At 45.4% G+C, this 22,492-nt stretch overlaps 1 protein-coding gene and 1 non-coding gene across 8 annotated transcripts in view; both read left to right on the top strand.

The window, feature by feature from the left end:
• CCNY (cyclin Y) overlaps positions 1-22,492 on the top strand; it is a 114,544-nt gene that overhangs the window by 51,778 nt on the left and 40,274 nt on the right. The gene's annotated exons all lie outside the window — the stretch shown is intronic.
• TRNAE-UUC (transfer RNA glutamic acid (anticodon UUC)) lies at positions 16,853-16,924 on the top strand. The gene has a single exon. It is a non-coding gene; the product is annotated as a tRNA-Glu (tRNA).

Raw genomic sequence — 22,492 nt, 5'->3', positions numbered from 1 at the left:
CCCAGCTGACACGAGCCTGGGCGCTGGCTGAGGAGGCCCGGCCGCAGCTGCTGTCCGAGCATCTGAAGTGGGGCAGCTGTATGCGGGGTGGCCAGGCCACACGCTCCAAGCGTCACTGAAGTCACCGCCGGCAGCCGGAGGGTAACGGCTGCTGTGAACAGAGGACCAGCTGGTCTTCTGCCCTCCAGAGGCTGGGCCAGAGTGAGCAGAGAAGAGAAACAACCGGGAACAGAAAATGTACCATAATTCTAAAGTGCAAAGAGAAATTGCTTGAATTTTAAACTGATGTACAGATGATTCCTAGGCTTCCCTGGTAGCTCAGCTGGTAAAGAATCTGCCTGCAATGCAGGATACCCCAGTTCGATCCCTGGATCAGGAAGATCCCCTAGAGGAGGGGTAGGCTACCCACTCCAGTATTCTTGCTTGGAGAATCCCCCAGGAGCCTGGCAGGCTACAGTCCATGGGGTGGGTCGCAAAGAGTCAGACACGACTGAGCGACTCAGCACAGCACAGATGATTCCTAGGGAAGAAAGACACAGTATAGGGAACACCTTGAAGAAGTCATGTTAAAATAAAATTGAAATTAATACTAAAATGTTACAGATAAGAGATACTCCGCTGCCATGTGATAAAGTTGTCTGTGATTCTTAAGTACGTCTTGGATGGTACAGAAACACAAAGGAACCAAAAAAATCGGCCTTGACGTGTTCCCCTAGAAAGAGGAAACTAGATGCAGGAGAGGCACTGACTTTTCAGAACAGTGTCAAAACCCAGAATAAGCAGAGGCTTTCACAAAAGCTAGAGACAAAACAGAACAGTGAAAATGGTCTTATGCCTTGAGCACAACCAAGGAAGAGACAGGCTCCCTGCATGGAAAATGATACAAAACAAGCAGTTTGGTTCTCTCCTACATGCCCCTTGCTCGGCTTGCATACCATCCGGGCAGAGCCGGACTGAGAATGAGAGTAGGCATGGGAGATGTGATGTTCAGGACAGAGGCACCCTCCACCCCCATCCCCCCCCCCCACCCTGCTTTCTTGGGGAGATGTGGAGCCAGTGGTGGCTGAACTTGACCTCTCAAGTTCCCTTCTGCTGTGGAGCCTCTGTCACAGAGTCAAGTTGCAGATATGGATCTTTCAGTCCAAGGATTTCTACCTTTTTTTACCTGTCCCTTCTGTGTTAGTTTTTTATTGTGGTGTGACAAATCACCTCAAATTCAGCATACTGCGAGTGCTCTGATGTGTTATTTCTATTACTTGGGAATTCTTGAAGAAAAGTTAATAAAAGGTAGGTTGAGGTTAATTGTGAGGTACCTTTAATGTGATTTGATGCTAAATAAGTTGGACTTTGTCCTGTAAGTCTTTAAAAAATTAAGCAAAGGAATGGCATGGAGAAGTGTTTCGGAGATGTTGGAACACTGGCAGAGTCATCCATGATGGACCCGAGGTTTCACTGGAAACCTGCTGAAATAATGAATGCAGGTGTGCCTCAGGCATGCACCTGGGCGGTATCCATGGAGACATAAAGGGAGCTAGGGTGCATTGGTCCTTTCCCTTTCTTTGCAGTGTGTATCAGGTGTTAAGTTAGAGGTTGAGAGACTGATTGAATAGCTAATTGGGAGTCTGTTCAAAACTAGGTCCCCATAGACACACCACTCAGTGTACTTTCATCCTTAGTCATTCATATAGATGTGTGTGGATTTTACATATATATGAATTATACATGTATATATGATGTTTTCAGTTTTGATGCTTTCCCATCATTGTGGCCATCTTCACTCTTCTGAAGGTAGGACGTAGGTTGACTGATTATCAATTCCTAGATAAATTTTCTAATTAAAAGAAATAAGAAATACGGCTGCCATTATTTGGTCCTGGAAATGATTTCTTCCTTTTTCAATTTTTCTCTGTAGGAAAAGTTTGGTGCCCCCTGTTCCTAATCTTCTCTTTTTTCTTAGTTGAGGCTCTCAGCCTGTGCTTGCCTGATTCTTCCTGCGCTCTCTTTCCTAGCTAAAATAGTGGGAGTGTTGTCATGTATATAAATTCCAGAAATTTTCCTTTGAACCACTTTGCTCCCTAGAGAAATCTGCACCCTGCTTCATCTTTTGTTTGTGTGTGGGAGTGTATGGAGCCATGCCTGAGTGATTCATGTCCTGCTCTGGGCGATACCTGTTCTGGTATCGTTTGCCTTGTGTACAGCGGAGCGGGCTGGTGGGATCTGGCCCCAATGGTCCTTCCTAATGGGGAGAAGGGAGCTAGCTTGGGAATCTAGGTCCGCCTGGATATTCTGGGTGTTTCTCACTGGTGGCCTCTTATTTCTCGAGAAGGTGTGAAGCTCTTGTGATGATATTTTTATGCCTCTGACTTGGCACAGGTAGCTTTTTGGTGAGTTTACACCTACGCCTCCAGCATATCTTCAATTTGAGGTTAAAAAAAGATGAAAATGTGTGGAGTGCAATTGGAATGAGGTAAAAACCCACACGTGTGGTGGAGGCTCTAGGGAGTAGAGTGTGGGACCCAGGATCGCCAATCTGGTCCCTGATAATTGAATCATCAGGAAAATCACTACCTTACCTCAAAATCTCATTTGAAAATAAAAACGAAGTCTCACCTAAAAAACAGAAACTGAAAGTTTAAGTAAACTCTAAAATGAAACAACTAGCTGCCACGCTGCGAAAGCAGGTGCTTGCTTTTGGCAACTTTGCTTGTCAAGCCTAGGCTGAGTGTGAGTGGAGAATAATTCTTAACTATTTCAATATTAATTTGTTGGAGTCTGGATGAAAATGAGTCTGAATTCTCATTTCAAAATCTTATTTGGCCGACCACAGTGAAAAATGTGTCATTGTGTTACTAATTCAGAGTCACACCTTGTAGCATTTTAAGCCAAATCTGAGCCTGTCTTCATCAAATGTAAATGTGCAGTTTCCATTTATTTCTTAATAGCTCAACCAGCCGAGTTGACAGGCCTGTCATCTAAGTCAGGCTGTACTGCCCTCGTGCTGAGGCCTGCTCGGCTCAGGGGCTGGACCTTGGGTACAGGACCTAGGGAACCTGGCTGAGGACACGGAGCGGCCACACAGGGGTCCAGGAGGCCCGGTCCCGGAAGCCCGTGCCTGTGCCCTTCTCTGGTTATCTTTGGAAGGCCAAATGTAAGGAGAGGGCATTTCTTCTTTTGATTGGCAGTCCTGGCTTCATGGACATGTCTTTACTTTGACTTCTCTGGAAGTTACCGGGCAGACAACATGGCGCTTCATGCTGTTCTCTCTAACTCAGTAAATCCCACTGCTTGTCTCCTGTTGCTCAGGTTTACGGGGCTGGTGCCTTGCAGTCCTGTCCAGGACCCCTTTCCTCTTATTCTGGACCCTGACCTCGACGGCCCAGAACTTGCTAGTGTCTCTTCAGTGTCCTGTCTGCAATCTATGGCCAAGGACTTTTGACTCCCTCGGTATTTCAGAGTCGGACCGTTCATGTCAGAGACTCAGTTTCATGCCCCCTTGGCTTTGTTTTCCTCTAAAACCACCCTGCTAGAGTTACGCCGATTGCTACCGTGTTCTCCCGGCTGGACCCCCTTCTCCTAGAGTCTGAGTGACCCTTCCTACTGGGTCTGGGCAGCCCACCCTGTGTCCCTGAGTGCAGGTGCTCGTCATCCTGCAGGAGCTGTGTCTTCCTGTCTGCTCTGTCATGTCTTCTGTGTTCTGTCCTTGTCCACGGGGTAACCCTCCCTCCAGACGTCTCCCTTCACAGCAGCAGCCCCAGCTCAGTGCTCTCTGTAGCCAGACATGGTTCTCAGTTGGGGCACATTTAACCCATTCCTCATCACAGTCTTACCAGGTGCATTATCCCCGCTTTGCAGGTGGGGCGACAGAGGCGCAAAGAAGGTAAGTCACTGCCCCAGGTCGTCAAGACTGCTAAGTCGGGGAAGCTGGATTTGAACTTAGACATCTGTCTCTGTGGCCAGATCTTGTACCACTGCTTTATTCTGCTTGCAGATCTTGGTTCCTTCACTCTCTGAAATCTTCTTTCCATCTGGCCCAGTGGTCCCAGATGGGTCAGCTCATTCATACAAGCTCAGCCACCCTGTAACACAGGCAAGTGTGATGTTTTGAAAACAGCTTTGGGCTTTGGATTAGATCTGGGGTCCTGGCTTCAACACTCACCTAATTGTGTGACTTCGGACAAAATTCCTAACCTCCCTGATCTGTTTCCTCCTCTAACTCACGAGCAATTGGGAAGATTAAATGTGAGTAAGTAGCAAGATTCCTGGCGCAATACTAGATGTTCAGAAAATGGCAGTTATTATGTCCTTTATGAAAAAGCAGTGAACTGTTATTAACTTGAGAAAGATGCTAGTTCATGTTTGCAGTTGGTTCAGGTTTATGATGGATGGGGCCAAGAAAAGACTTTGCAGTTTACATTCAGTTTGGGACAAAAAGGCTTTTTTTGTTTTTGTTTTTTCTAGTTAGCTGAAGGGATAGGAGAGAACTTTTCACATCTAGTTAAGTCTGAAGATACTGATTTATCTTTTTCATGTTTTTTTCCCCCATTTACTTTCTTTCTTAAAAAATATTGACTCATTTAATGTCTATAGCTAGGGCAAAGGCCCTTACAAAAATTTTCTCTAAAAGCACAATAAAATCGTCTCTGCTTTCATCTAATTGCAGCCTTTGAAACTGACTCCAAATGTTGTTACATGGCACTAAGTCATCCGCAGTTAGTGCTCTAATTAATGAGGAAGAAAACCCCCTTGATTTGTGAACCTCTATTTTGAGCCACCAAACCCCCACCTCCCTCAGTCTCCTAAAATAAGACGGGCCCTCCTCGGGTGCTGCTTCGTCAGCGTGATGCTTGCCTTTAATTCAGTTCAGTTTTCTATAGATAGTCTTCTTTCATTTATTTAGTCGTTTTCTACTGAAAGAGGCTTTTGGGGGAGGGGGCGTGCATACTGGGGTTGACTGCAGCAGCAGGTTATATTGGTAGAAACTTTTGTGTTGGGAAGAAGCTTTCTTCCCTGTGTGCTGGACGATGACAGATGCGTCAGCTTGGTTTCGACACCTGAGACCTCATGGAGATCCTGCAAAGAAACCTTCTATCCAAGAAGAACTTTGGGCTGCCTGAATTCTTAGGGTACCAGCCATGGCCAGATCAGGCAAACGATTAAAAACAGCAGACCTTTTGACAGACGTCCTCTTTTGGAAATTCTCACATTTGCTGTTTTGAAACTCCTGTGAGGCTGCACATATCCAAAGGTTGATTTTCTGGTCACCTAACAGAATTCACACTGTGGAACGTGCTGTTTAGAGAAGAGCCCTTCAGATGGCCCCCAAGTCCCCCTTCAGCGTGGAAATGAGGATACCGGGGCAGTAATGTGCCCAGAACAAGAGGGCAGAGCAGAGAGCAAGGACGGGCCCTGCAGACTGCCTGGGCTTCTCCACGTCCCGAGCCGCCCAGCATGGGTAGGAGCCCCTCCTTCAGAGCAGCTGTGAGGGTGGGACGAGTTAATGCAGCAGAGCCCACTGTACACTCTCAGATGTTAGTTCTTCTGATTGTAGTAAATAACCCCTCGTGTTTCTGCAGTGCTCTGTGGCTTACAGAGTGTTTCCTCGAAAATTCTCTCATCTGAGGTTCACAGCATCTTCTCAAAGGGGGTGTGTCTGCTCCAAGGTCCAGTGACCCTGGACCTTGTGTTCAAGGGGCCTGAGCAGAGGCTGGCTTTGCAGCTGTCCAGAGTGTTGAGAACCAAGATATATGTTCCACCATGTGTCTGAGGAGACATGTATAGTTTATAGAATTCATGCTTTGAAACTCATGCCTTGTATGATTGTAGAAATTCCCTTTGCTGAGAACATATCTGCTGTCAGGCACAGTCTAGAGAAATGTCTAATCTGCATTGTCCTCCAGCTACACGAGCTTAAAAAGTGCAAGTAAAAACATCAGGTAGAGGATTGGTTCTAAAACAAGTAGAACTATGATTTCTTCTCAACCCCATAAGCTGGCTGGGGTTTTCTCTGGTTCTTCAGAAGTCCTGATGCTGTGTGCTGTGTTCCAGGTGTGACATGGGTGCCCTGCTTTCACTCCACATGTATACAGTCACCGCGTGCAGCCAGGTGTGCAGCCTGGGCCCCCAGAAGGTACGCGGCAATTGCCTCCGGAGATGGCAGGCTGCCCTGAAAGGTGGTGGTGGTTGTTGTTTACTTGCTCAGTCATGCCCAACTCTTTGTGACCCCATGGACTGTAGCCTGCCAGGCTCCTCTCACCATGGGATTTCCCAGGCAAGAAATACTAGAGTGGGTTACCATTTCCTTCTCCAAGGGATTTTCCCAGCCCAGGGATCGAACCCTTGTCTCCTTCGTTGGCAGGCAGAGTCTTTACCGCTGAACCACCAGGAAAGCACTGCCATAAGATGGGCTCCCTCCAAGTAGCATGGGCTTTGGGATTGCAGTTCCCATTTATTTCACTTACTCTTTACTGTTTTCTCCTATTAGGGCCAGGATCCTTGGAAAGGCCTAAAGATGATTGCATTGGTATCAGATTAAAAGTTGTTCTGTAAATTGTCACAACCTGTTGGGCAGGTGACTGGGCAATATCTGTTTAAATTTACTTGAACCCTACGACCAAGAAATTTCCATTTAAAGGCATTTATTACTGGTATGCATTTGCAAAGGTCTAGGGTGTTCATCTGGGCTTCCCTGGTGGCTCAGATGCTAAAGAATTCGCGTGCAATACAGGAGACCTGGGTTCACTCCCTGGGTTGGGTAGATCCCCTGGAGAAGGGAGTGGCAACCCACTCCAATATTCTTGCCTGGGAAATCCCGTGGACAGAGGAGCCTAGCTGGCTAAAATCCATGGGGTCTCAGAGTCGGACATGACTGAGCGACTACCACCTTTCAGGCGTTCATCACAGCATTATTCATAGTAACTATTTATTGGAGGACTTCTGGAGAAGGATATGGCAACCCACTCCAGTACTCTTGCCTGGAAAATCCCATGGACGGACGGAGGAGCCTGTTAGGCTGTAGTCCATGGGGTCGCAAAGAGTCGGACACGACTGAGCGACTTCACTTTCTTTCTTTCTTTCATTCAGTTAAAACCCTGTTTCCTCCTCCCCCCTCCACTACCCTAGCACACACCTGTGCACACACACCCGTGTGCACACACCCACACTCATTCTTACACACTTGCACACACAATGAGCAGCACTTAGGCCTTTGCTCTGAAATCTTCTCCACAAACATGCTGTGTTGCCTGCTTTCCCAGTTGGAAGCAAGTTATTAGGAAGGTATGATAGTGAGGAAGGAGACAGCAGAACTATAGAGAAATAAACCAAGACCTCAAAAAACACCCCAAGTCAAACTCCACGTTGATGCAAAGAGCCCAGCATCCTCAGTAGCCTCTTCACTGCAGTAATGCGTTGTCCTCGCGGATTTATCCCAATGACTTTGGGCAGGCGTTGAGAGCAGGCAGGATGCGGTCTCAGATACTCTGATTAGGAAGGCAGGAGGGTGCGCGGTACATTTTAAAAATACTCTTAGAATTTCTTGTACAGCATGGTTTAATACAGTGTCAGCTATCTGGAAATTCTGTGATGCTGAACCAGTGGTTTCACTGACTTTTAAAGACAATATCCATCTCCCTGGAACTCTTTGTCTCAAAAATAAAATGTTAAGTTGAGGCCAGAAATCTTTCTGGCAACCCTTCCACCCTGGTAGAGTATTAGAGTATTCTGAATTATCATTTCTACGTGGACAAGCACTCTTGACAGAAAAGACCTCGATATTTTGTTCTGAGGAAGAAATCAGATTTCTACCGGTCTGTGTCACAGTAGGCTTTGTGGTTCCTTCATTATTGGTAGATCGAATTTGTAATGAGCAGAAGCCATTGTGCCCCTGAGGCTTCCTGTCTCAACTCAGACAGATGTAGCCACAGTGGCAGAAACCATTTCTAAGATCCATTGTGCACTCTTAAAAAGTATATCGGTGTCTTGAGCAGAGCAGAAAGAAGGTCCCTTTAATATCCTGGGCTTTATGTTGGTAATTAAATGCAATGACCCCATCACAGATTTATTGAGCATCACTGAGAAATCTACTGCTCAAGCTGCACACCAGGGCATGCGATGTGAATTTTGTCAGGGAAGTAGTTGGTACCTGGATGGACTAAGGCATTAAAGCCTTGGAGTGAAGAACTCGGATGCCTGTTGGGTCTTTCATGGTGGGGGGCTGGGGTGGGGGCCTGCGGTGGCTGCCGGAGGGAGGCTGGTCCAGGACCCTACCCCTCCCTCCGGCTACCCCACAGGCTCCCCAACCAACTCTGAGATCCACCTGGTCCCAGCCCATCCCAGACCCATGGAATCAGGAGCTGTTGGGGTGGATCCAGGCATCAGTATTTTGTAAGCTTCCCAGGTGAGTCTCACCTGCAGCCAGGTGAGCACAACTGCTTGGGATGGATCAGTGGGAGGAGAGGAGCTCTCCTTCGAGGGAAGAGGAGGTGGTTACCTGTCTCTCCCAGTCCTGCCCTGTCCACTCAGGGAACCAGCTCCACCTTTTCTGTGACACCTACACATGCAGGAAGATACTATAAATTTAAAAGGGAAGGAAAGAAAATGGAAAACTGTGATTGAAGCATAAGATGAAACAGAAGTGAGGCTGAACACAATTCCAGAGAGCCTGAGGACTTGCCGTGAGCAGGGGGCTCATTTTGCAGCAGCCTGAGTCTTAGGGAACTCTCCTGGGGTTCACAGGAAACCAGGGCTTCCCAGGCTCCATGCCTTCAGCCTGCCTGGGGTGCTGGGAGATAGGGCACCGTGCCAGGGCTGCTCGGCTGTTTGCATGCACACGCGTGCCTGCACAGTGCGGCCTGAACTTGCCTCTCCACCCTGTGGCTCATCGAACAGAGCATCAGACAGCACAGCTGGAATTCATTAAATACCAGAATTTATGAAACAGTGCACTGTAGAGAAGATGTGTAAATCAGGGGTGGGCTAGGGTCCTACTCCGTGCGTCTGTTTGTGTGCAAGTCTAGAGAAGATGCCTCCAGTTCACTGTGTGTAATGGGGGATCAGGGCCTTCCTGTGGGTAGAGGTGAGGAGGGGTGTGTGGACTGGGAAGGGGCACAGGAGCAGATCTGAAGTTATGTAAATACTCTGTCTTGACTGTGATGGTAGTCATACAGTGTATAAATTTGTCAAAACACCCTGAGATGTACACTCAAAATGGGTGTACGTTTAATTCCCTGTAGATCACTTCCATCAAGTTTATTTTTAAAAAGTGGACAAGAAAAAAGGTGGGCAAGGAGCAGCGATGTGAGTGGAGGGCCCTGGCATTGCTGTTCTCAGGGTTTGTATGTCATGGGTGTTTTTCCAGGGAGGGACATGGTCATTTTCTCTGTAGTTAAAATACATGCTTCCTAAGGGCATGTTGTAGTTTTCCATCCAGGCCAGCAAGGGTGGAACCAAAAAAGTTGGTTTTAAGAAATGTACAGAATAAATGGTATTACCCTTGGTAGTTTCCTCCCCTTTCTTTGATGCGTGTGATTGTACGTGCTTACATCTGGCCTGCGAATTCATTCTATGGTGGAGATGGATCTCCGAATAAACCCACTGTGCTAGCTCTGTGTGTGGTCATGGCCTGCTATGGCATGGAAAGACCAATTAAGCTAAGGACGGTATTTTCTTCTCTTTAAAAAAAAGCCAAAACATTTTTCTTTTCAAGCTCCTGCTGGTTGGCTGTAGTTTGGCAGAAGTCGGGTGAGCTTGGGGGAAGAGATGGCGGGTCTGCAGCAGACAGACGCCGGCTCTGCCTCTCCCCTGTGGTGGTTCAGTCGCTCAGTCACTTCTGACTCTTTGCAACCCCATGGACTGCAGCACACCTGGCTTCCCTGTCCTTCACTATCTCCCGGAGTTTGTTCAAACTCATGTCCATTGAATCAGTGATGCCATCCAACCGTCTCTTCCTCTGTCGCCCCCTTCTCCTCCCGCCTTCAGTCTTTGCTAGCTTCAGGATCTTTTCCCATAAGTCGGCTCTTCACATCGGATCCCCAAAGTATTGGAGCTTCAGCTTCAGCATCAGTTCTTCCAATATTCAGGGTTGATTTCCTTTAGCATTGACTGGTTTGATCTCCTTGCTGTCCAGGGAACTCTCAAGAGTCTCCTCCAGCACCACAGTTCAAAAACATCAATTCTTCGGGGCTCATCCTTCTTTATGTAGCCTTGGGTCTTGGGCCAGTTATACAGCCTTCTAACCTTCAGTTTCCTCATTCTAAAATGGATATGATCATAGAATGTTCTTGAAAGCCTTCTAGTAAGTAACTGAAATAATGCATCTAAAACTTTTGTTATTATGCCTGGCACATAATAAGTGTTCCATAAATGTTAATGAATATGTGTATCTGTGTGAGTATTATAATACTTACTGGTACACATATTCTCCATGTATGTATATGAGATAAATTTGTTACAACCCATGGAAGCATATGTGTAAATAAAGAACATAGATTGCAAGGGAGTTGAGTTGAGATCAGCGTCTGGGATTTGCCAGAAGCAAATATGTGTAGTGTCAGCAGGAGCCTGTCAGAGGTCTTCGTAAAAGAGGCTGAAACCCAGTCTCAAATTACATCCTTCATTGAGATTTAAGGAGCAGCAACCAGCCAAGCGTTGACGGGTGCCAGCTGTGAGGGCACCGCATGCTGCTGCCTCCTTCACCACTGCCCCTCCTGGGCCTGGCAGCCACCACTTAGCCAGGATGTGGAAACTTCCCTAGTACCTGGTGACAAAGATGGGAAAAGTCACTTCCACACCCTGTGGGAATGTAAATCGGCTCGTTCTTTCTGTGTGTGTATCAGCACATTCTGATTATGTGTTAGTTTTTATTTATCTAGCAGCTATTTATTATGTACTTACTCTATGCCAAGCTTTGGGTTAAAATGGTGAGCAAAACAGATGTCGTCACTGCTGCCAAGTTGTTGACAGGAGGGAGAGGCGGTGCACTATGATGGATGCTGGGGGCGTTCAGGAGAGCCTGCAGGGAGAAGCAGCACTGCGGGGCCAGGGCGGGTCTAACTGCAGACCTAGTGGTCCGGCTGAGACCCGAGGGCTTGGCGGAGACCAGAGGTAAGCGTGTGGACTGCTGCCCGCCACCAGCAGCTGCAGGAAGCCCACGTGGCCAGAGCAGGAGCATGAGAGGGAGGGAGGGTGGTGGAGGGTGAGCCCCGAAGGGTGATCAGGGCCAGGTGAAACACAGCAGGTAGGCTGTGGCAGTCCTCTCTGTGTTTACACTGAGAGCACTGAGAAGCCAGTGATGGGGTGTGAGAAGAGAGGGAGGGCGCACGGGCGGGACACTTGTCAGTGTTGGAGAATACGAGAACAATCTAGAGAGGTGATGTGGTGGGGAGTTGTGCAGGTGAGAGGTGATGGAGATAAGATTAAGGTGGTAACATTGGCAGCACGTGCTGGATGCATGAGGGGAGGGAACCACTGGGTTGAGCCACTGCGTGGTGATTCCACAAACTCAGGGAACCCTGGAGGAAGAGTGTTTTGAATGCATCTGGACCTTCTCTCCTTCAGTCAAAATAAGGACAGTTGACGCTTGAACACGAGAGTCTCCTGGAGGGGAATGGAGTCCGCCATAAGGCAGCGGATAGCCAGAGCCTGAATGAAGCAGCATTCGCCTGGTCTTTGGGGTGGCAGATTTAGGGACTGGAAGCATGGACTGAGGAAATTGCTAGCTCCTCTCCTGACTACGATTGCATTTCCCTGGATTGGCTTAGGCTGTGGAGAGAAAGAATCTTAGGCAGCTGTCCTTATCCACTGCTCCCTAGGGGCAGTTCTACACGGAAGTAGCTTTATGCTTCCCTTGTGTGCTGAGTTCACATATGATTTACATCTGCAGGAGATGAAAGTGCTTTATAGACTGTGGGGTCAGGTGAGCTAGGTTTGGGTATGGGGTCTTCCAGTTTCTGGCTTTGAGACACTAGGCCAGTTATTTAGTTCTCTCTCAGCCTCAGTTTGGGCTTCCCAGGTTGTGCTCATGATAAAGAACCTGCCTGCCAATGCTGGAGATGTAAGTGGCGCGGGTTTGATCCCTGGATTGGGAAGATCCCCTGGAGGAGGATATCGCAGCCCACTCCAGTATTCTTGCCTGGAGAATCCATGGACAGAGGAGCCTGGTGGGCCACAGTCCGTAGGTTCGCAGAGTCAGACACGACTGAAATGACTTAGCACGCACGCACAAGCCTCAGTTTTCATTTGTAAGATAGGAATTAAAAGACCATGTTTATAGGGTTGCTTTAACTAAATACATTAAGACTTTGTTAACTTGTACCATGCATAACCTGCTCAACCCACTCAGTGTCTGCGGTGGTGCAACGGTGGGCAGAGGAAGGCAGGTTGGTGGGGGGTGAGGACAGAGCAGGTTTTCGTGTCAGCAGAGTGCATGCATCTTTTGAAGCATATATTTGGGTTATATAAATGCCTTTCAAACACTTAAGAGTGTTTGATGTTTTTTTGAGATACTGATAATTAGCATTGAAGGGTAAGAGACTTGAATAAATGGTATTCCTGTATTCCTTACATGGATAAAAAGGATGGGCTGATACTGCCTTTTTTTATTTTTTAAAGCAACCATTTTCAAAAAGTCTAAGCATAATTATTCTTTGTTTCTTGTGGTGTGTCTTGTCACTTGTTTGTGAGAACTAACACATGTACTTTTGCATACGTACTTTTTACTTAGCAGAGAGTGTGCTGTCGGGGGATTGAGAGTAAGGACCGGGTGGGACTGGTCTAGAAGCTTCCTTGTCCTACACCCTGCTTAACCGTCAGTTGACTTAGACATTCTTGTTCTCCTGGGGAGTGACACTTCTGTGCCCCTATCCAGAGATTCCCTCACATGTATTTCCAGCCTTGGTCTTTTTCCTTATCTCTAGACCAGAGGTCAGCTGCCTTTTTCTGGAAAGGGCCACATGGTCTGCATCTCACCTACTCAGCTCCACCAAAGAGCTACAGAAACAGCCACAGACAAGCTGCACATGAGCAGGCCCCCCTGCTCCAAATCCTTGTTCTTTCCCATGCCTCACACGGCTGTTTCTCCAACACTCCCAGAAGCTTCTTTGGGGTGTCTGACTGGGGCTTATGCCCGTGTTCTAGACCCTGTTCCTGATCTCCAGTGTTTGAACATTTGACACATACTCGAGCACACTGGGACCTGATCTCTAGAGAGCTGCACTTCCAATAGACATTACACAACACTTGTGTGCTTGTTCACAGCATTTTTAGTGATGCTACCCATAGAAGTCATCCAACTCAGCTGAACCATGTCTGCATTTTCACATAGCGTCGCTGAGTCAAAACATCTCTTTTTTACACATCATTTTGGCTTGTGTTTCTGTGATGTTGTTTAAGGATGGGTGTTCTTATTTCTGTTGTATAGCTGTGGCCAGAGACATTGCAGAAAGCTGTGCTTTTTCTCCAGTTAGAGTATTGTGGTTGCTAATTCAGAGTTCATGCTATATTATTAGCACCTCCCTGACAAGACCCCATTTGCTGGAAATATAAAGGCAGTCTCTTAAGAAGCCAGACTGAAATGAATAACATGAATTAGATTATTTACTTGAGATTATCCCTTTAATATGGGCTTTTCTGATGACCCAGTGGTAAAGAATCCACCTGCCAAGGGGAAGACTCAGGTTCAATCCCTGGGTCAGGAGGATTCCCTGGAGAAGAGGATGGTAACCCACTCCATTATTTTTGCCTGAAGAATCCCATGGACTGAGGAGCCTGGTGAACTACAGTCCATGGGGTCACAAAGAGTTGGACATGACTTAGCAACTCAACAACAAGGCCTGTAGTAGAAAAGGAAAGATGATAAATGTTCATAACAAGAAGGGAAATCCCCTTCTCCCCCCCCCTTTTTTTTTATTAAGGAAAGTCATGTGTTACAAATCAGACTGAAATTGCTTGAAATGTAAAGTTTCCCAAAATGTCAACTTCATAAAAGTTCTCCTCATACTGCTGCTGCTGCTGCTGCTGCTGCTAAGTCGCTCAGTCGTGTCTGACTCTTAGTGACCCCATGGACTGAAGCCTACCAGGCTCCTCTGTCCATGGGATTTTCCAGGCAAGAGTACTGGAGTGGGTCGCCAGTGCCTTCTCCATCTTCTCATACTAAAGGGACATAAAATGTAGCAGTAGAAATTTAATATAGGAACTTAATTCTGAGTCCCAAGTGCTGCTAATCTGAGAAAAGCACTGTTGCATAACATTCCATGCTTTGAAAGATGGGCTCTGTGCTCCTGGCCGCTCCTGTGGAGCGCGTCATGGGGTGGGGTGGGCTGGGCTGGGGGTTCTCCAGCTCCGACAGGTGTCGGGCCCCCTCCTTCTGAACACAGCCCGTTCCACCGTCTTGCAGAAAGGCGCCATTGTGAGTGTGGAACAAGTTGGCTTTTAGACTATTGTCAGCAGAGAAGCAGCAACAGTCTTGTTTGAAACGACTTTCACTGTGGAAGGGAGACTTTCACTGTGGAAGGGACGGTGACAGGAAGAGCCAGAGCTTTCCCAGATGTTGTGTGTTTGTGGCCTTAGGTAGTTACATAGAGTGTTTCTTCCTGTGCATCAGCCCTGTGTGTGCTGTTTGTTTTCTTTATCTTCGTGGTCTATAAATAGACTGCACCTTAGAAATTAGGCTTTTAAATGGAAAAAGCAGGAGGTTATTCTTAAAATTTGGTAAGAGTTTATCTGTTATATCTCATTTGACAGTGGAGATGCCTTTTATATAAAGTTAATTTTGGTTAATGACTCGCTGTAAAATTAAAAGAGAAAGAAAATGTGTTTCTTTGGAAATAAACTTGGCTTCAGAGTTGCAGATACTGAGAATACCCAACCTTATAAGAAAATCTATGAAAAGGAAAGTTTCCATTTATAGTTTTAGATAGAAAAAATTTTAAACAGTGAAACAGTTAATAAGAAAGGAGGTTTTAAACAATAGTTTAAAAGTCTGAGTAAAGCAATATGAAAAGTGTCCCCAGGCATAACCCAAGGGCTGACCAGCACTAAATGACCAGTTACCTGACCAGCAGAGCGCATCCATATCGCCCCTGGTGTGTAAGGTCACGTGCTGAGGTTGGGCTTTGGCAAACCTTGAAGTCAGGGCCCGTTGCCCTGCATGGGTTTACAATGGAGCCTCAGGATCCTTCCCACGGCAGAGCACTGGGAATTGACAGTAGTTGGGGCAAAAAGTGCATCGTATTTGAAATCTAAGGGAAGTCTAAGAGTCAGAGGAAGAAAATTTCATGGAGAGACAACAGCGGAGCAAGAGTTGGAGTCACATCTCGACCAGAAAAGCTGGAGTCTGGTTAGAGCTAGTGTCTTGGGAATGAGAGTCATTGATGACTTTGGTAAGAAAGGATTCAGGTGAGAAGAAACAGAAGCCCGTGTTTGGAGGAGGCTTGGAGCTGGGAGTGGGGCGAGAGAGGCTGCTTTCCTACAAGTCTGACTAGGAAAGTACGGATGGAGGTTGGATGAGAACCAGAAGTAAGGAAAGGTAGAGAGTCTGTAGGAAAGACTTCACAACCTAAATAACTCTTCTTTTGTGTAGTAAACCTGCTGATACATGTTCCTTCATGTTTTATTTGTAAACAGTTTCAGACTTACAGAAAAGTTGGAATAGAACTAACGTCACCACAAAATGTAGTTAACATTTTGCCACAATCGCTTTATCATTTTTTCTTTTCTTACATACATTTTTTTCCTGAACCATATGAGAATAAGTTGCAGACAGTAGGTACTTTTACTTCTAAATAGTTCATGTTTTAAGAACTCTTACGTTTGTTATATAATCTGTTTAATACCCTTTACTCTCATAAGAACAGGCTTTTGAGACACTCTGTTGAAAAATAATTAGGGCACCCCACCATCTCCTGAAATATTTTTTGGTTATTTGTCTAGTGGGAGGCTTAAACACAGAAAGTTTGGGACTTGGACTATACTATAAAGCTCTGAAATAGAAAATATACTTTTAGATATTGGTTTTTCTTGATTGGTAACCAATCAGAAGAAAAGGTAGAGGAACATGATGGCTATTTGGGCCTTTTTCAAAAAATAGTAAATGTTTGAGTCCACAGTGTAATACTGTGTTATTTATTAATTTTATTAATTGTCTGAGAAGTGAGATAGATTAGTGAGGTTCAAAAGTCTTCCCTTCAAAATACTTACGTGTCAAATTAATCCCTAAAGCGTTGTCCCCTTTTCGGCATTGGACAAATATATACGCCCAGTGGAAAATGTGAGTTTTGTTCCATCCCCTCCAAATACAGAATATTTTAGTTCATTTAGATAGTACTTAACTGTCCTAAATCAGCTGCCCTCTGGAGCATGTTTGTGTGCAGGAAGTCATTCCCTTTCCTTCTCTGCTTTCAGTGAAAACGGGTGGTGTATATTTGCCACAGATAGTGGATATTTGGAACACAAAACTCAGAAACAGGAATTCTCATAAAATTGTGTCAGATCATCTTTCTCGAGAAGCTTCCCCTCTTTGCCAGGAACTTTGTTTGGTGGTGAGGAGAGACAGCCTTCTGTCCTTGCCCTGCCCCTTGTGGGATCTGTGAAGCTGATGACCACCCCTCCACCCCCACCCATGATGTTTCCCCAGGGCTGTTTATGGTTCCCTGCTCTGCTGGTTAGAGGGGAGAAGCGGGTTGGTTTTCATTTATATTTAAAAGCAGAGGATAAAAGCCAGCACTCTGGGCCTGAGATGGTGATGATGATGACAAAGATGGTGGTGGTGATAATTGATCACCATCATCATCATCGTCCTCATCTCAGTTATTTCTAACACTACGCGTTCATGTTTCTTAAGAAAATATGACAAGGGGGTTCCCTGGTGGTCTAGTGGTTTGGACTTGGCACTTTCACTGCCATGGCCCAGGTTCGATCCCTGGTGGGGGCTGCACGGTGTGGCCCCCCCCAAAATTAACTCTGAATCCTAAAAAAAGAAAAGAAAAAATATGGCAAAACTGGAAGTAATGTAAAATTTTAATTTCTAAGATATCATGGGTTATTTAGTAGCAGTGTTGTTTCAGTAGCTTGAAAGCTTTATAAATAATAACCCAAATGTAGTGTGTCTACCATGAAATGCCAGAAATAGTGTGTCTGACACTGGGGCGTTTACAGGCTTCATGTGATTTCTGTTCACTGCTTTTGCTCAGTCTTTTTAGCCTAAATTGGCTATTTGTGCAGTGTCTGTGATTTGGGACCATGGATAGTTGGATAAGGAAGTAACAGGCAGGAAACAGTTAATACACTTTTAGCCCAAATGTGTAGGTCTATCCTGTGATTTCTTTGGGGCACTAAGCTGCTCAGGGTGCCCCTGGGTGCTCTGCTCGGCTCCCCACTCTTCTGTGAAACTTTGTCTCTGCCTATGTGCTTAGTCGCTCAGTCATGTCTCTTTGCAACCCCGTGGACTGTAGCCCACCAGGCTCCTGGGGGATTCTCCAAGCAAGAATACTGGAGTGGGTACCTATCCCTCCTCCAGGGGATCTTCCCGACCCAGGAATCAAACCAGGGTCTTCTGCATCGTAGGTGGATTCACTACCAGCTGAGAGATGGCTGAGAGACGGGAGAAGCCCCGTCTCTACGTATACCTTTAGGTTAAATGCTGCTGAAATGAGAAATGACATGTACACTTTTCACCTCCTACTCAGATATCAAAATAGCCTTTTAGTTTATATCAGCTCAACAATGGTATTGGTCTTCTTTAAACCAACCATAACCTTGCTTATCTGGAATGAAACAATATTCCTGTTCAACAGTAAATAAATTTAACCTTGTTTAATTTGTAATGTTTATCTTCCCATCTCTTACATGAAGTTACTACCAACTCTTTGTTTTTCATCTAAATGACTGTGGAAGTTTCCACCATTTTAGAGTAAATTTTTTTGTCTTTGTTGATGCTGAAAATTTAATAGTAAGATTTAAAGCTCTGTAGCATGATATACTTATAAAGGGCAGCTCTAACGCTGTCTTCATTTTAAATGTGCAAAATATGTCCGCAGAGAAAAACTGGAACATATAGAAAATTAAAAAAAAAAAAAAAGACTCAAATGTGTTCCTTTTTATGACTGAGTAATATTCCATTGTATATATGTACCACAGTTTCTTTATCCATTCATCTGTCATTGGACATCTAGGTTGCTTCCATGTTCTAGCTATTGTAAATAGTGCTGCAGTGAACAATGGGATACATGTGTCTTTTTCAGTTTTGGCTTCCTCAGGTTATATGCCTAGGAGTGGGATTGCTGGGTCGTATGGTGGTTTTATTCCTAGTTTTTAATGGAATCTCCATACCGTCTTCCATAGTGGCTATATCAATTTACTTTCCCACCAGCAGTGCAAGAGTGTTCCCTTTTTTCCACACCCTTCTAATGAGGTGGACAAACCTAGAGCCTATTTTACAGAGCGAAGTGAATCAGAAAAAGAAATATAAATGTTGTATACTAATGCATATATGTGGAATCTACAAAGATGGTACTGATGAATTTATTTGCAGGGCAGCAGTGGAGAAACAGACATAGAGAACAGACTTAGGGACACAGGGAGAGGGGAGGAGAGAGTGAGATATCTGGAAGGAGTAACATGGAAACTTACGTTGCCATGTGTAAAATAGATAGCCAATGGGAGTTTGCTGTATGACTCAGGGAACTTAAACAGGTGCTCTGTATCAACCTAGAGTGGTTGGATGGGGAGGAAGATGGGAGAGGAGTTTGGGAGGGAGGGGACATGGGTGTACCTAAGGCTGATTCTTGTTGATGTTTGACAGAAAACAACATAATTCTGTAAAACGGTTATCTTTCAATTAAAAAAATAAAGTGGAAAAAAAATGAAAAGAGAAAAAGTTCCCATGCTTGCCTTACACAAAAGAAGTACTGTGAACATTTGTTTGTGTAGTTTCTTTTAGTACTTTTAAAAGCTAGATTTACTTAAAACCACCACCACCAAAGCAATAAAATCCAAACCTGGGTGACATATAATTGTGGTGACACTGTGTACAAAATTTTTTATCTTCATTTTCATTTAGCATGATAAATAGAAGCATTTCCCCAATTATAAATACATTATGCATTTTATAAACATTTATTATTTGTAATAGCTACAAAATTTTCAGTATGGTTAATTTGCCACCTACTTTATTCAGTCTCTTATTACTGAACATTTAGATTATTTATAGTTTTCTTTTTCCTATTATAAATAATGCAGTAATGAACATCTTTGGGCTTAAAGCCTTGTCTGCATGTGAGAGCATCTCACTAGGATAGAGTCCCAAAACTAAATGAATGACTCATAGAGTTTCAGATTGCAGTCTGAAATTACTATATGAGAAAGTACGTAATACTAATATTTAATGTAACTAGCAAAAGCTACTCATTGGATGTCTAAATTGAGCAGGCATAGCTTATTTTAATCCTTTTTAATTACCTTTTCTCTGTCCAGTGACTAGACTTTTTAAAAGATTTTAATCAGGCAAAAGAAAATCTGGTATATTTAAGGCTTTTTGCACAGTTGTGCATGCTCTCTAGTAATAATAATATTGGTGTTTCACTGATATACTTGTGGACCTTATCAATTTTTCGACTGTGACTTGTCTGAATCTGTGTTTTCTGTTCACAAACCCCCATGAAGCAGTATGATCCTTGCTTGGATCAGACGTGGCCGCTTGGTGCTTTGAGGAGGAGGCTGTCAGTGACTCAGAACCTCTCACCACTCTGACTCCTAAGAAGCATGATGCAGTGAACCATTCTACCTGAGGGTTTCCGAGGGCCTGATGTCACTGGAACTGTCTGTCCCCTTCCATTGGGTGCGGTAACCATGGCAGGATGACCTTTCAGTGAACGCTCTAGGACATTCTCATTATGGAAGAAAATCAAAGCTAATCACTGCTAGTGTTTTCCTCTTCTCAAAGGGCAGTTCATTGTATCATGCGAACAAGTGACATTTCCTGTTTCGAACATAGTCACCAGGGTATGTGGTTGATCATGGATTTCTTGGAATGCTGAGAAAAATGTTGCCTTAAAAGTCCGTTTTCACCAAACCTGGCAGATTGCAGTAGGAAAAATGTAATAAATGTGGCATTCTCCCCTCCTCTTCTCCATCACAAGAAGCCTACCAGAGGGCCTGCTCCTATTCTGCTCCCCCTGGGGTCGCCACCACACTGCCAGCGCAGAGAAGATGCCCCCTGGCTGCCCTGCTTGGGCCTTGGGATACCGAGCAGGCTCAGTGCCTGACTCCCCAGCCCTGATCTCTCACCGGGTCTGGAGAGGAGAGGAACAGGACGGGTGCTGAGCCCCTGGTTCTGGCGTACTGATCGAACAGTTTACTAGGTTAACAAACCAGGCACCCCGAGTGACCTGACCCAGTCAAATGTGCCTTTGTTTTCTTCTGCAGTCGTGATGGCTGTTTTAGTGGCAGGCTGGGCACTTGGCTGCCTGTCCCCCGTGTCTCAGTGTCTCGGGTTTTGCAGAGGACTAAGGGTTGTCATGTGTGCTGGTGTGTGTGTGCTTGCACTCATACGTGCTTCGAGTTGTTAAGTTGCAGCCACCGTTTGCCGGATGGTTGTGGAGGGAGGGCTCCTGCGTTGCCCACCTCTCTGCGTCTTGGTGCCGCCTGGACTGGAGCCTGACGTGCCCAGTGCTGAGCCCTCAGATGGAACAAAAGAAAATCAGCACCGCGCTTCTCTCATGCTGATTCAGCTTTAAAAACGAAGTGTGATTATTTCGGTCCAGTGATAGTGAACCAAGCAGCAGGTCTGTGATGGCAGGTTCTGAAGCACATTTACTTGGATCTTCCGATGTGGCTCTTCTGAATGTATGTCTTGTCCATCTGGCTGCCTGTTTTCTTTCCCTCTGAAGCTTGACAGACCTGATTAAATACAGAACGGCTCGGCCCTGGCAGTTGCCTCTCAGATTTTATTATTGGTTATGCATCCCATTTCCTTGTGTCTGAGTCGAGTAGGACCCTCAGAGGCCACAGTATTCGCGTCTATATATTTCCCCAGAATTGGCAGGTTGAAGTTACAGATTGAAGTAGGAGGTAAATTCTGGATTTAACTTTCTTCTTAGAATGTAAGATATAGATCAGGTCTAAACGTGAGGAAAATACTGAAGGGTGATGATCTCATTTCCAGAGTATGAGTTTGACCTCTTGAAATTGTAGATGTGCTCTCGGCTGACATGTTGGAACTGAGAGAACAGTCTTCAGAGTCTGTGGAATAGAACTGCTGTAAGAGAGGCAGGCTGGTTCATTTCCTGTCGTTTATTCCCTGTTGTTGGTGTCAAGTAGGAGCCAGGGCTTTCTTCCCCTCAGACAGTTCTGGGGCGTTGCACCTCGGTGCCCACATTCTGGTGTCACTCACCCAATAGGTCTCCTCACACATAGGTTACACTGTGTTTGCCCCGAGTTATCTTTTCTATTTTCCTGTCTTTCATGTGATATCCTTTTGTAATCTTATTTTCATTTTTTATTTGGTTTATTTCCTTTCTTTAAGTGCTTTCAGATAATTCCTGATTTATATAACCATGATTTCTGTTTTTAGTGCTTTCTGCATCTGCTCCAAATGTGACCCTCATTTCCATGTCTGGTGGTGACTGGGGAACGCTCCAGATTACTTGGGGAGAATTGATCAGAGAATCTCTTGCCACCCTCTTGCTTGTGCTCTGTGTCCTTTATGGCACCTGTGAGCTTTTGGTGGTTTTGTGTTTGAAAGTGGAAATACTGTAGGATCTGTTATTGGGAAATCTCAGTATTACTGACTTCATTTGTCCTGGAGTTATTCAGTCCCACCTGCCTCTAAAATCAGACGTGAATCTTTTTGTGGACTGAGTGTTCTTGGTGCATTTATGTTTTTATCCCCGGCACCCCCTACATCCCTCGCTCCTCACTCAACACGCAGTGGGACTCGATTCACGGCGGCCTCAGCTCTCTCCTGGATTCTGGGGCACCGTCCCGCCCTGACTACTTCCCCGCCCCCAGGCCTCAGCATTCTGGGGGCCACAGGAGTTTCACTTTGTATTTGTTGCATGCAATGCCTGCATCAAGTTGATCCTGAGTAATAATTGGGACTCAAGTGTCTCTGCTGACTTTCAGGGTGTCATTTCAGACACTTTTTAGTTGTCTGCAGTAGCCGATTTTACCAATATTGCCCATACTAGACCTAGTTATCTGCCTGATATTAAAATATCAGTGTTCCAAGTGGTGTTTTTACTGTTCAGTGATAGCATTGATTCAGGCCTCAGCAGAGGCTGGTTGCTAGGAGATTCTCTTTGAATTAATCTACATGTGAGTTAATGGTTGGTTCTTGCCGGTTTTTCTTAAAAAAAAAAAAAAGAAAAGAAAAGCTGAGAAGAGCTGCTTCACTTGATGATTCTCTTGTGTATTTCCATTATTCAGCTTGTTTGTTGATTACTGTTGAGCATTTGGACTTTGTACACGTGGTCTCTGTCCTCAGTGCTGATCTGTGGGGCTG

Source organism: Giraffa tippelskirchi, chromosome 13 (assembly GCF_054371585.1).
Source record: "Giraffa tippelskirchi isolate mGirTip1 chromosome 13, T2T-mGirTip1v1.2.pri, whole genome shotgun sequence".
NCBI classification, from domain to species: domain Eukaryota; kingdom Metazoa; phylum Chordata; class Mammalia; order Artiodactyla; family Giraffidae; genus Giraffa; species Giraffa tippelskirchi.
Note: the sequence above shows the minus strand (reverse complement) of the source record. Positions and strands in the feature narration are given on the sequence as shown.